We start from the raw sequence: 11,585 nt of genomic DNA, 5'->3' as shown, positions 1-11,585 counted from the left end.
ATGAGTGAACCTACAGAAGACAACACAGGACACAGGTCCCTGGAAATGTCCTTACAAAGGTTGCAAGCAACAATAAAAATAAAATAATAATAATAACAATAATAATAAAAACCAAAGGTTGCAAGCAAGCCACAACGTGGGTACTGTGAATTGAACCTAGGTCCTCTGGAAGAGCAGCCAAACTTCTAACCACTGAACTGCTGCTCTAGCCCCTGAAAAAAATACAATTTTCAAAACAAAAAGCAAGTGACAAATGTCTAGAAGTAACAAAGAAAATCCCATACAGACATAATAAAAATCCCTAAGGAAAAATTCTCTTGCAGAGTCAAGAAGAATAAAACAAATAATACAAACTGCAACTCAAGGAAATTAATCAGACATTTAAAATATCTGAAATTACATTAGGTGGCAATCAGAAAATGTTAACATTTTACCTGCAGTTACAAAAACTAACATGTACTCTCATAAAACAACTGGGTTTCTAAGAACAGGAAAATCTTTGAGTAAATGACTTTCAAAAGAAAAAATGAGATGTCTCATGATGGCTAAAAATGAAATAATACGATGTAAGATACTCAAGAATAAAAGTTGAGCTAATGGTTTTATATCTCCCCAAATTAAATTCAAAATATAGACCGTACAGACAACCTCCTATTGAGATGTATGAATTTTATTAATCTCTTTAACCCTTCCTGAAATTACCTACCAGGGAAAACTCTGGAAAATAAAAATGTCCCTGGGGAAAATGTGAAGATGGTGATGAGCATTAAGCATATGACTTTCTGAGTCAACTCCTTCTATTTGTTATCTGCGTCTTTCCTTGAGTAACTTGGACTGACAGTATTCGAAGGAGAGAAACACCCTCCCATCCTTTGCATTTCACACTGCCTTCCTGAGCACAGAGAGAGGGAACTGTGATAGAAGATGTTCAGGTGTAAGTTCAGTTGAATGAACCAGGACTCCATAGAACGAAATCACCATTCCTCTCTAAGACATTCTTTTGATATTTCCCACTGACGCTATTCATGAATTCTAGATGACTCTCAAATCTGCCCTAAGACCCTCATTGCCCTTTCAGTTTCTAACTGTATTGTGAAGCTCTTCAGGAGGTCTTGTCTTCATGTGTCTGTCAGACTAACTCTTCCAGATGTACATTTCAGACAAACGACACTGCAATAGACACTATTAAGCAGTCTGGATGACATATCACAGGGACATTTTTAAAGGACTGCTGAAGGTAAGAGGTATTTTTATACACATAAGAAGAGACCATTCCCTTGATCCACAGGACAGAAGTTCTGTCAGAAACCAACTAAACCATGAAAGCATTTCTACATTTATGATTTAAAACTGTAAAAATGAGAAAATGAGATGGAAAATAAAATAAAATACATTGGCCCTGCTGTCAAAAACAATAGTATCTGTGTAACCCATATTATACAGTACAAAAGGGCAATGTCCAACAACCCCATTCTTTCTTTTTCTTTATCCCCCATCTCTCTACAAATGAAAGTATTGGAATAATGAAACAAAGCTAGTAAGGCAAGCCATCATAATAAAGGAGAACTTGTCAACTTGTGCCCCATGACGTATTTTCAATTTCCTTATCTTTCATACCACCCCAATCTTGCACATTGCTTCCAGGCTAGGATTGTCCTAATTTACTCTCAACCAGAGCTTCTAAGAGACAAAGATTCATGTTTTCTGATAAGAAAAACAATCACTTTTAATTTTAATCGCAAGAACAAAACCAACCATATAATCACTCTATGTCTGCTGAAGAGAACATTGGGGAATTTTTTTGAACCTCATCTTAAGCCTTAAATGACAAAGTCAAATATAATGAACAATTACTTCCAAGAGAACTGTAATTTTTTGCATAGACTTTTGCTGGCTGTTTTATTTAATTCCATAGCAATCTTGTGGACTCTGCAGAAGGTAATACTTTTTTTTCCTCCAATATGATGATTCTTAAGTTTTCTCACAACAAATAAATAAGAACATGAACAAATGTGTATGCTAATTAGTTTTGTTTAGACATTCCATAATGCATTCACATTTTGAATTATAATGATATGTACCATAATACATACAATTATTTTCAATTAAAAAATAAATATCACCTTACTATTAATAACTTGGAAAAGCACCCTTAGATGTTGTTTTCCATTTTTTAAAGTACCATTTAAAAAAAGTTTAATATACATATTTTTCTATTCATTTTACAAGTAAAAATTGTAAGCATTTTGAGCACAGCATTGGAAAGACTTTTTCATTGCTTATCAGGATTTTTAATATTTTTGAGAATTTCATATAGTATATTTGATCATATTCCTTCCATTACCCAACTCCTCCCAGATTCTCCCTACCTCTCTATCCATTCAACTAACTATTCTTTCTGTCCCCCCCCCCCCCCAAAAAAGCTGGGCAGTGGTGGCACACACCATTAATCCCAACATTTGAGAGGTAGAGCAAGGTGGATACCTGAAATTGAGGCCACCCTATTCACAAAGAGTTTCAGACATCCTGAGCTACAAACAGAAACTCTGTCTCAAGGAACAGCAACAAAAAGAAAAAAAGAAAGAAAAGAAAAGAAAAACAAAAAGCACAAAAAGTAATACCATGAAGTCCAGTTTGTGCTGGCCAGCTAATCCTGAAAATGGAGCATGCCTTGGAATGTGACTGACCTATCCAATGTCACTCATTGAAGAAAAATTATTTTCTTCCCTCTTCCAGAAACTATCAATCACAAACATTTTCTTTGCTAGGGATAGTGCTTTATGCCCACTTCTTCTCCTCCATGCTAGGATTTTTGTCTGGTTAGCTGTTTGTGGTTTGTTTTATGCACCATCCCTGTTTTATCTGAAAAAAAAAATGCTATTTCCTAGGAATCATCCACCACCTTTGGCTCTTATAATCTTTTTGTTTCCTCTTCCACACGAACCACTGAGCTTGTGGTTGTAATTAAGATAAATATTTTAGGGCTCAGTACTCCAAAATTTTTCGCTGTCTATATTGTACAACTGTATGTATCTATATTAGTTACCTTCTAAGGTTTCTCTGATGAGGGTTGAGTGATATAGTGATCTATAGGTATAGCAACATGTCATTAGGAGTCATTTTGTTACTATATCCATTTAGTAGAACAGTAGTAGATTTTCCTCCTAGGGCCCATAATCTGTCTAATTTCAGGTTCTTGGAGTCATTAACAGTGTCAGGTATGGATTCCATCTCATAAAACAGGCCTTAAATCTCATCATAAAATGGTTGGTTGTACCCACAAAACCCATGGTACTACTCTATCAATGCACATATCTTGAAGGCCAGTCATTATTGTAGTGTGCAGGTTTCATGCAGGTGAGAGTAACAATTACTTTTTTCTTACAGTAGTATGTTTAGCAGCTTCAAGCATTGTGGGCACTAGCCAATAGGTGAAAAGTTTCCAGTTAATTACCAGCTAGATTTACTCCATGCTCTTGATTTATATATCTTGTCTCTTCAACACAGGACCTTACATTGAAGCTATAATTCTGAAAGAAAATGTAAGGACTTTAAACATGAAGGCAAGTCAAAGGACAGATAAACATAAGAAATACATGAAGTACTAACCAAAAGGGTCTAGATATGATGGTCAATTGGGTTCTCACATATTTTACATATATCTTTGGTTCAAATCACTTTTTCATGGGCTGGAGAAGTGGTTCCATGGATTAGAGTATTTGTTATTTTTGCAGAGGACCTGGGTTTGATCCCCAACCTACCCACATCAATGGTTCACAAGTCTCTATAACTTCAGATATAAGGATCAACTAGCACCCTGTTCTGGCCTCTGAAAACCATGTATATGTGTGATGCACAGACATACATTTGAGAAAAACATTCATACACATAAAGCAAAATAAATACATCTAGAAAACTTTTTTTAAAACATTTTTCATTAGCCATAACCAAAAAGTTGTAACAAACGTTATTTGACTTTGAGTTTTGTTACCAACTTTGAACTTCTGTAAAATATATTCAATTTTACATTTTCTTGTTTCTTTTAATTTAGCTTTAATGTAGTACACTAGTATAACTCATTTTTAAAAACAATGAGGTGTCAAACACTATGAGTGAAATAATTGTATGTAACATGGAAAGACACAATGAAACTGCAAATAGTATTGCTCCCACAGTGCTTATTAAATAAAGTATGGTACCTAAATAAGACTTAGAAACATATAATGACAGTATTTAAATCTTACAGTCCTTTATTTCATTAAAAACTAGTGACATGACATTTAAGTCATGCTACAAGTCTCCCCTTAGGCTGCCTTTCCTGAGTGTGAAACAATTGTGTGCATACAGAACACAACATTGGAACTAGAGAACATAAAAGAGAGTGTCACCTTGCTATCCACACATACAGAACTGGTTCAACAGCAGAATTCCCCTGAGTAGTACCCACACTTATGCAAATCTCAGTCACCCTGCTATTAGTAAAAAGCATGAAAATCTGACCAAAAAAAAAACACCCCAAGCCTAGCTAGTGTGGCAGCACATCTGTAATCCCAGCACTCAGGAAAAGGAAGCAGGGTTCTGGGATGAGTCTGGCTATATAATAAGACCTTCTCAGGGTTATGCTTCTGTCCTGAAGCAGAAGTCAATATGTTCTATGCTCCAGAGAAGCACCTCAGGCTAATTTCAGACCCAAAAATCAGAGTTCTCATAGCACGAGTTTACAAACTCAAGGGTGCTGACCAGTGGAATAATACGGTGTTAGTTTATGTGTTCCACCTTTGGATCCGGAATGCTTTAGGGAAATGTCTTCCTTTAAAGATATTTTGTCCTGGTCATTAGCAAATATCATCCACTTTGTAGAGAACTGGAAATTAATTGCTCTTGATCAAATATACCCATAGCTGCTATTACAAAAGCAGACAGCTAAAAGGCAAGGCTCCTCCATACTTCGTGAGCTGAAGGATAATCAAAAACAAGAAGGGAGAACCAAATCCCATTTAATCAATGTTTATCATTAGTCTTTCTCTTAAAAAAAAAAAAGCATTCCTGGCACATTCATGGAGCATGGAAACACTTTACAGCAGATCATTTAGCCCAGAATGAGAAAAGATTCTCATAAAAGCTTCTCATTTGCTCCAAATGCTTAGCTGCAGAGTATCAAAACAATGTGGACCCACACAAAACTGATTCTTCTGTCCTGCAGTTCCTTCTTCTCCACAAACTGGAATTGAATCTAAACAGCTTAAATCCTGTTATTAATAGTGATGTGCAGTACTAATGATGTAGCTTAGTGGGGAACATTTGCCTAGCATGCCTAAAGTCAAGGATTTGCCCTCCAAAGCAAAGAAACAAACCACACCTGGTATGTTGCACAATGAGGTGTCTCAATCTAAAAAATAAGTGAAGCACTTTAAAGAGGAGGTAATCCACAATGGAAAGTAGTGATAGAAGACTGATATGAAAGATACCCTAATTCTCACATGACAAATCTATATAGGATTTATAGCTGAGAATCAAGGCTGAAGAGTGACCTCAAACACCACAATATAAATTTGCTAGTCATTTAGCAGATGTTTATTACACATATAATAAATGCTGATTTTCATGAGTATAGATGCATTGTTCTCACCCTGGGGGTTACAAACAAGCAATGTCACCAAACATCAGATAACAGTTCAAACACCCAACTGCCCACAGTCCTGCCATAGCCAGGAAGGAGCATCCATACAAAGACATAGCTGATCACTGGATGAGTTTTGCACAAGTAGTCAGACCTAACTAGCTTGAGCTATCCTTATTTACACTTCAAAGGCAAGCATGTTTTTCCCATCCTCTGGCATTAACCTCTGGAAAAAACAAATATTTTTCCCCCTGACTTCTACATCAAAACAGCGTTTAAGCCAAAAGCAATGTTCAGTATTTTGTTAGCTTGGCTAAATATCAAGCCAGGTATATCCTGTACTTACAAAGCTAAAAGGTGACAGACATAGGCATATATTCTCAAGTACAACAATATCATTCAGAGTTTCTGGCCTGCCATCTAGTACCCTACTCAGAGCATCCTGAAGACTGAGGATTGCATGCAGAGGAGCCCACCCTAGGACCAGCCCACCCAAAGTCTGTCAGCATCCTGGCCCCACATCCAAACAATGGAAGGGGTAAGTGTGAGCTTGTTTCCCTCTACCTTCTGATGACCTGCTCAGAGGATCCTGAGGACTGAGAACTGAGGTTTAAGTGCAGGGGAGCCCACCCTAGTGGACCTGCCTATCCAGAGTCTGCCAGCATCTTGGTCCAACCTCTAACCATGGCAGGAGTCCTGCCACCACTCACTGGAGTAGGAAAGCCATCAGAATATTGGACCTGCTTGCACCCACCAGAAGAGAACCTAAGCCCAGAACTCACCAGGACAGGGAGAGAATCCACTGGTATGCACAGGAAAAAGGGATGGATAGACGACAGTATAAGAACACAGTCAACAACAAAAAGATCAATATGACACCACAATAGTTTAGGGACTCCATACCAGCAAGACCTGACGATCCCAACACAAATAACGCAGAAGAGAATGACCCTAAAACAATTTCATGACAATGATAGAGACCCTCAAAGAGGTATTAAGACAATCCCTTAAAGGAATGGAACAAAAAGCAATGTAAGAAATGGAAAAAACAACAAACCAAAAAATTGCAAGAAACAATTCAAACAGTGCAAGGTTTGAAAAAAAAAAAAAAAACAAAACAAAAACAAAACAAAAAAATCTGTCTGAGGGAATGCTGGATGCTGGAAACAGAAAAGTTAGGCAAACAATCAGGAACTACAGAGGTACAGATGCAAGCATAACCAACAGAATACAAGAGATGGAAGAGGGAATCTCAGGAGCTGAAGATAAACTAGAGGAAATAGATTCATCAACCAAAGAAAATCTTAAGTCCAATAAATCACTGTCAGAATTACACCTTACTTCTCCATTGAAACTCTGAAGGCCAAAAAAGGTCCAGAATAGATAATCTGCCAACATTAAGAGATTACAGGTGCCAGCCCAGAATACTATACCCAGCAAAGCTTTCAATCACTATTGATGAAGAAATCAAGATATTTCACGACAAAACCAGATTTAAACAATACATATCAACTAATCCTACCCTACGAAAACTTCTGGGAGGAAAACGCCAACCCACAAAAACATAGGCAACATATAATCCCACTTTTCCAACAGCCAAAAGAAACATGGGAGAAAGTCTGCCCACATAGCACCAGCAACAACAAATTCAAAACAAACAAAAGTTAGTAATCAGTGGTAATTAATATCCCTCAATATTAATGGTCTTAACTTGCCTATAAAAAACACAGGCTATAAGGATGGATATGAAGACAGAATCCATACTTCTGCTACATACAAGAAACACACCTCAAATTCAAAGACATATGTCACCTCAGAGTTAAGGGTTGGGAAAAGACCTTCCAATAAGATGGACCCAAGAAGCAAGTGGGTGTAACAATACATATATCAAACAAATTAAACTTTACACTAAAATCAATCAAAAGAGCATAAGAAGGTCATTTCTTATTCATCACAGGAGAAATCCATCAAGATGAAGTCTCAATTCTGATCATCTATGCCCCAAATACAAAGGCACCCATATACTTAAAAGAAACATTACTAAAACTCAAATCCCACATAAAACCTCACACAGTTATAGTGGGAGATTTCAACACCCCATTTTCAGCACTAGACAGGTCCATCAGACAGAAGCTTAACAAAGAAACAAAGGAACTAACAGATGTTATGACCCAATTGGTTTTAATAGACATTTACAGAACATTCCATCCAAACACAAAAGAATATACCTTGTTCTTAGCTCCACAGGGAACTTTCTCTAAAATCAACCACATACTCACCAATATAGCAAACCTCAATAGGTACGAAAAAATTGGAATACCCCTGTATCTTATCAGACCACAATGCTTTAAAGTTAGAATTCAACACCACAAATTGCAGAAAACCCACAAACTCATGGAATTTAACAAGGCACAATTGCACCATTCCTGGGTCAAGGAAGAAATTAAAGACTTTCTAGAATTCAATGAGAATGAAGACACAACATACCCAAACTTATGGGACACTATGAAAGCAGTGCTAAGAGGAAAGTTCATACATAGTACTAAGTCTCTATTTGAAGAAAACAGAGAATAGTCACATTAGAGAATTAACAGCACAACTGAAAGCCCTAGAACAAAAAGAAGCAAATTCACCCTTGATGAGTAGATGCCAGGAAATATTCAATTTGAAGGCAGAAATCAATAAAGTAGAAACTAGGAAAACATTGCAAAGAATAAATGTAAGAAAGAGTTGGTACTTCCAGAAAATCAACAAGATAGACAAACCTTTATCCAAACTAACAAAAAGAAAGAGAGAGAACATATAAATTAACAAAATCAGAAACAAAAAGGGGAACACAGCAACGAACACTGAGAAAATACAGAGAATCTTCAGGTCATACTTTGAAAACCTACACTCAACAAAATTTGAAAATTTAAAGGAAATGAACAATTTTCTGGCTATGTATCACTTACCAAAATTAAATCAAGACCAAATAAGCAATTTAAATAGACCTATAATCCCTAGTGAAATTAAAGCAGTCATCAAAAGTCTCCCAACCAAAAGAAGGCCAGGGCCAGTGGTTTCAGTGAAGAATTCTACCAGAAATACAAAGAAAAATACAAATTCTCCTCAAAGTGTTCCATACAATAGAAACAGAAGGGTCATTGCCAAACTCTTTTTATGAGGTTATAATTACCCTGGTACCCAAGCCACACAAAGATGCAACTAAAAAGAAGAACAACAAACCAATATCCCTCATGAACACTGATGCAAAAATATTCAATAAAATTCGGGCAAATCAAATCCAGAGAAATCATCCACCATGATCAGGTAGGCTTCATACGAGGGATGTAATGATGGTTCAACAAATTAAAATCCATCACTGTGATCCATCATCTAAACAAACTGAAGAAGAAAACCCACATGATCATCTCACTAGATGCTGAAAAAACCTCTGACAAAATCAAACACTCCTTCATGATAAAGCTCTTGGAGAGATCAAGGATAACAGGAACATACCTAAACATAATACAGCAAACCAACAGCCAACATCAAACTAAAAGGAGAGAAACTCAATACAATTCTTCTAAAATCAGGAACAAGACAAGGCTGTCCACTCTCTCCATATCTCTTGAATATTAAACTTGAAGTACTAGCTAGAGCAATAAGATAACAAAAGGAAATTAAGGGGATACAAATTAGAAAGGAAGAAGTCAAACTTTCATTATTTGCAGATGATATGATAGTTTATATAAGTGACCTGAAAAACTCTACCAGGGAACTCAAATAGCTGATAAACACCTTCCACAAAGTGGCAGGATACAAGATAAACTCTAAAAAAAAATCAGTAGCCCTAATATATACATACGATAAAGGGGCTGAGAAAGAAATCAGAAAAATATCACCCTTCACAATAACCACAAACAACATGAAATATCTTGCAATAACACTTACAAAACAAGTGAAAGACCTACATAATCAGAACTTTGAGTCTTTAAAGAAAGAAATTAAAGAAGATACCAGAAAAGGAAAGATCTCCTATGCTCTTGAAGAGGTAGAAAAAAATGGCAATCTTACCAAAAGCAATCTATAAATTCAATTCAATTCCCATCAAAATCTCTCAGCATAATTCTTCACAGACCTGAAAGAACAATCCTCAACTTTATATGGAAAAACAAAATAACCAGGATAGCTAAAACAACCCTCTACAATAAAGGAACTTCCAGGGGCATCACCATTCCTGACTTCAAGCTCTATTATAGTGATATAGTCTTGAAAACAGCATGGTATCGGCACAAAAATAGACAAGTAGACCAATGGAATCGAACTGAAAACCCTGATATTAATGCACACACCTACAAACACCTGATTTTTGACAAAGAAGCTAAGTTTATACAATGGAAAAAAGAAAACATCTTCAACAAATGATGTTGGCATAACTGGATGTTAGTGTGTAAAAGACTGAAGATAGATCCATATCTATCACCATGCAAAAACTTAAGTACAAATGGATCAAAGACTTCAACAAAAATCCAGCCACACTGAACCTTTTAGAAGAGAAAGTGGGATGTACCCTTGAACAAATTGGTACAGGAGACCATTTCCTGAACATAGCAACAGTAGCACAGACTCTGAGATTGACAATTAATAAATGCAACCTCTTTCTATAAGGCAAAGGACACAGTCCACAAGACAAAACAGCAGCCCACTTAATGAGAAAAGATCTTCACCAACCCCACATCTGACAGAGGGTTGATTTCCAAAATACACAAATAACTCAATAAGCTAGTTACCAAAACACCTCATAATCCAATTGAAAAGTGGGGTATAGAACTAAATTCAGAATTCTCAATGGAGCAATCTAAAAAGCTGAAATTCACTTAAGAAAGTGTTCCTCTCCCTTAGCCATCAGGAAAATGCAAATCAAAACAACTCTGAGATACCACCTTACTCATGTCAGAATGGCTAAAATAAAAAACACCAAAGACAGTTTATGCTGTAGAGGATGTGGAGAAAAGGGCACACTCCTTCATTGTTGGTGGGAGTACAAACTTGTACAGCCACTTTGGAAATCAGTATGGAGGTTCCTCAGGAAAATGGGAATTAGTCTACCTCAAGACCCAGCAATTCCACTCTTAGGCATATACCCAAAGATACACATTCTGCTATGTTCATAGCAGCATTATTTGTAATAGCCAGAACCTGGAAGCAACCTAGATGCTCCTCAATTGAAGAATGGATGAAGAATATGTGACACATTTATGCAATGAAATACTACTCAGCAGAAAAAAAGCAATGGAATTATAAAATTTGCAGGCAAATGGATGGAACTAGAAGTAACCATCCTGAGTGTGGTAACCCAGTCACAAAACGACAAACATGGTATGTACTCACTCATATATGGATTTTAGATATAGAGCAAAGGATTAACAGCCTACAATTCACACTCGCATAAATGCTAGGAAATAAGAAGAGAGACATACTTGGTCCCCAGGGGAAGGGGAAAATGACAAGATCTATTGAACAAATTGGTAGGATGGAGAGAAGGAAGAGGAGTTTGGAGAAAGAGAAGGGGAGAAAAGGAGGGGAGAGGTGGGCATGGGGTAAGCAATAGTGGAGAGGCTACCTTAAATGCCCTTCCCCTATAATGAGATTGATGACTAATTTATATGCCATCCTAGAGCCTTCAAGTAGTAGCTGATGGAAGCAGAAGCAGACACCCACAGCTAAACACTAGCTGAACTCCTGGAATCCAGTTGCAGAGATGGGGCAGTGATGAGCAAAGGGGTCAAGACAAGTCTGGAGAAACTCACAGCAGCTAACCTGAACAAGAAGGAGCTCTGATAGCTGGGAATGCAGCACAGGACCAACCCAGACACCTTAATGTGGGGTGCCAGTTAGAAGGACTGGGCAGTCTATGGGGCCTTGGGTAATGGATCAGTATATGAATGGACTTTGGGGAGCCCATTCCATATAGAGGGAT

The sequence above is a fragment of the Phodopus roborovskii genome, unplaced genomic scaffold (assembly GCF_943737965.1).
Source record: "Phodopus roborovskii unplaced genomic scaffold, PHOROB, whole genome shotgun sequence".
Classification (NCBI taxonomy): Eukaryota; Metazoa; Chordata; class Mammalia; order Rodentia; family Cricetidae; genus Phodopus; species Phodopus roborovskii.
This window is presented reverse-complemented; position numbering follows the sequence as displayed.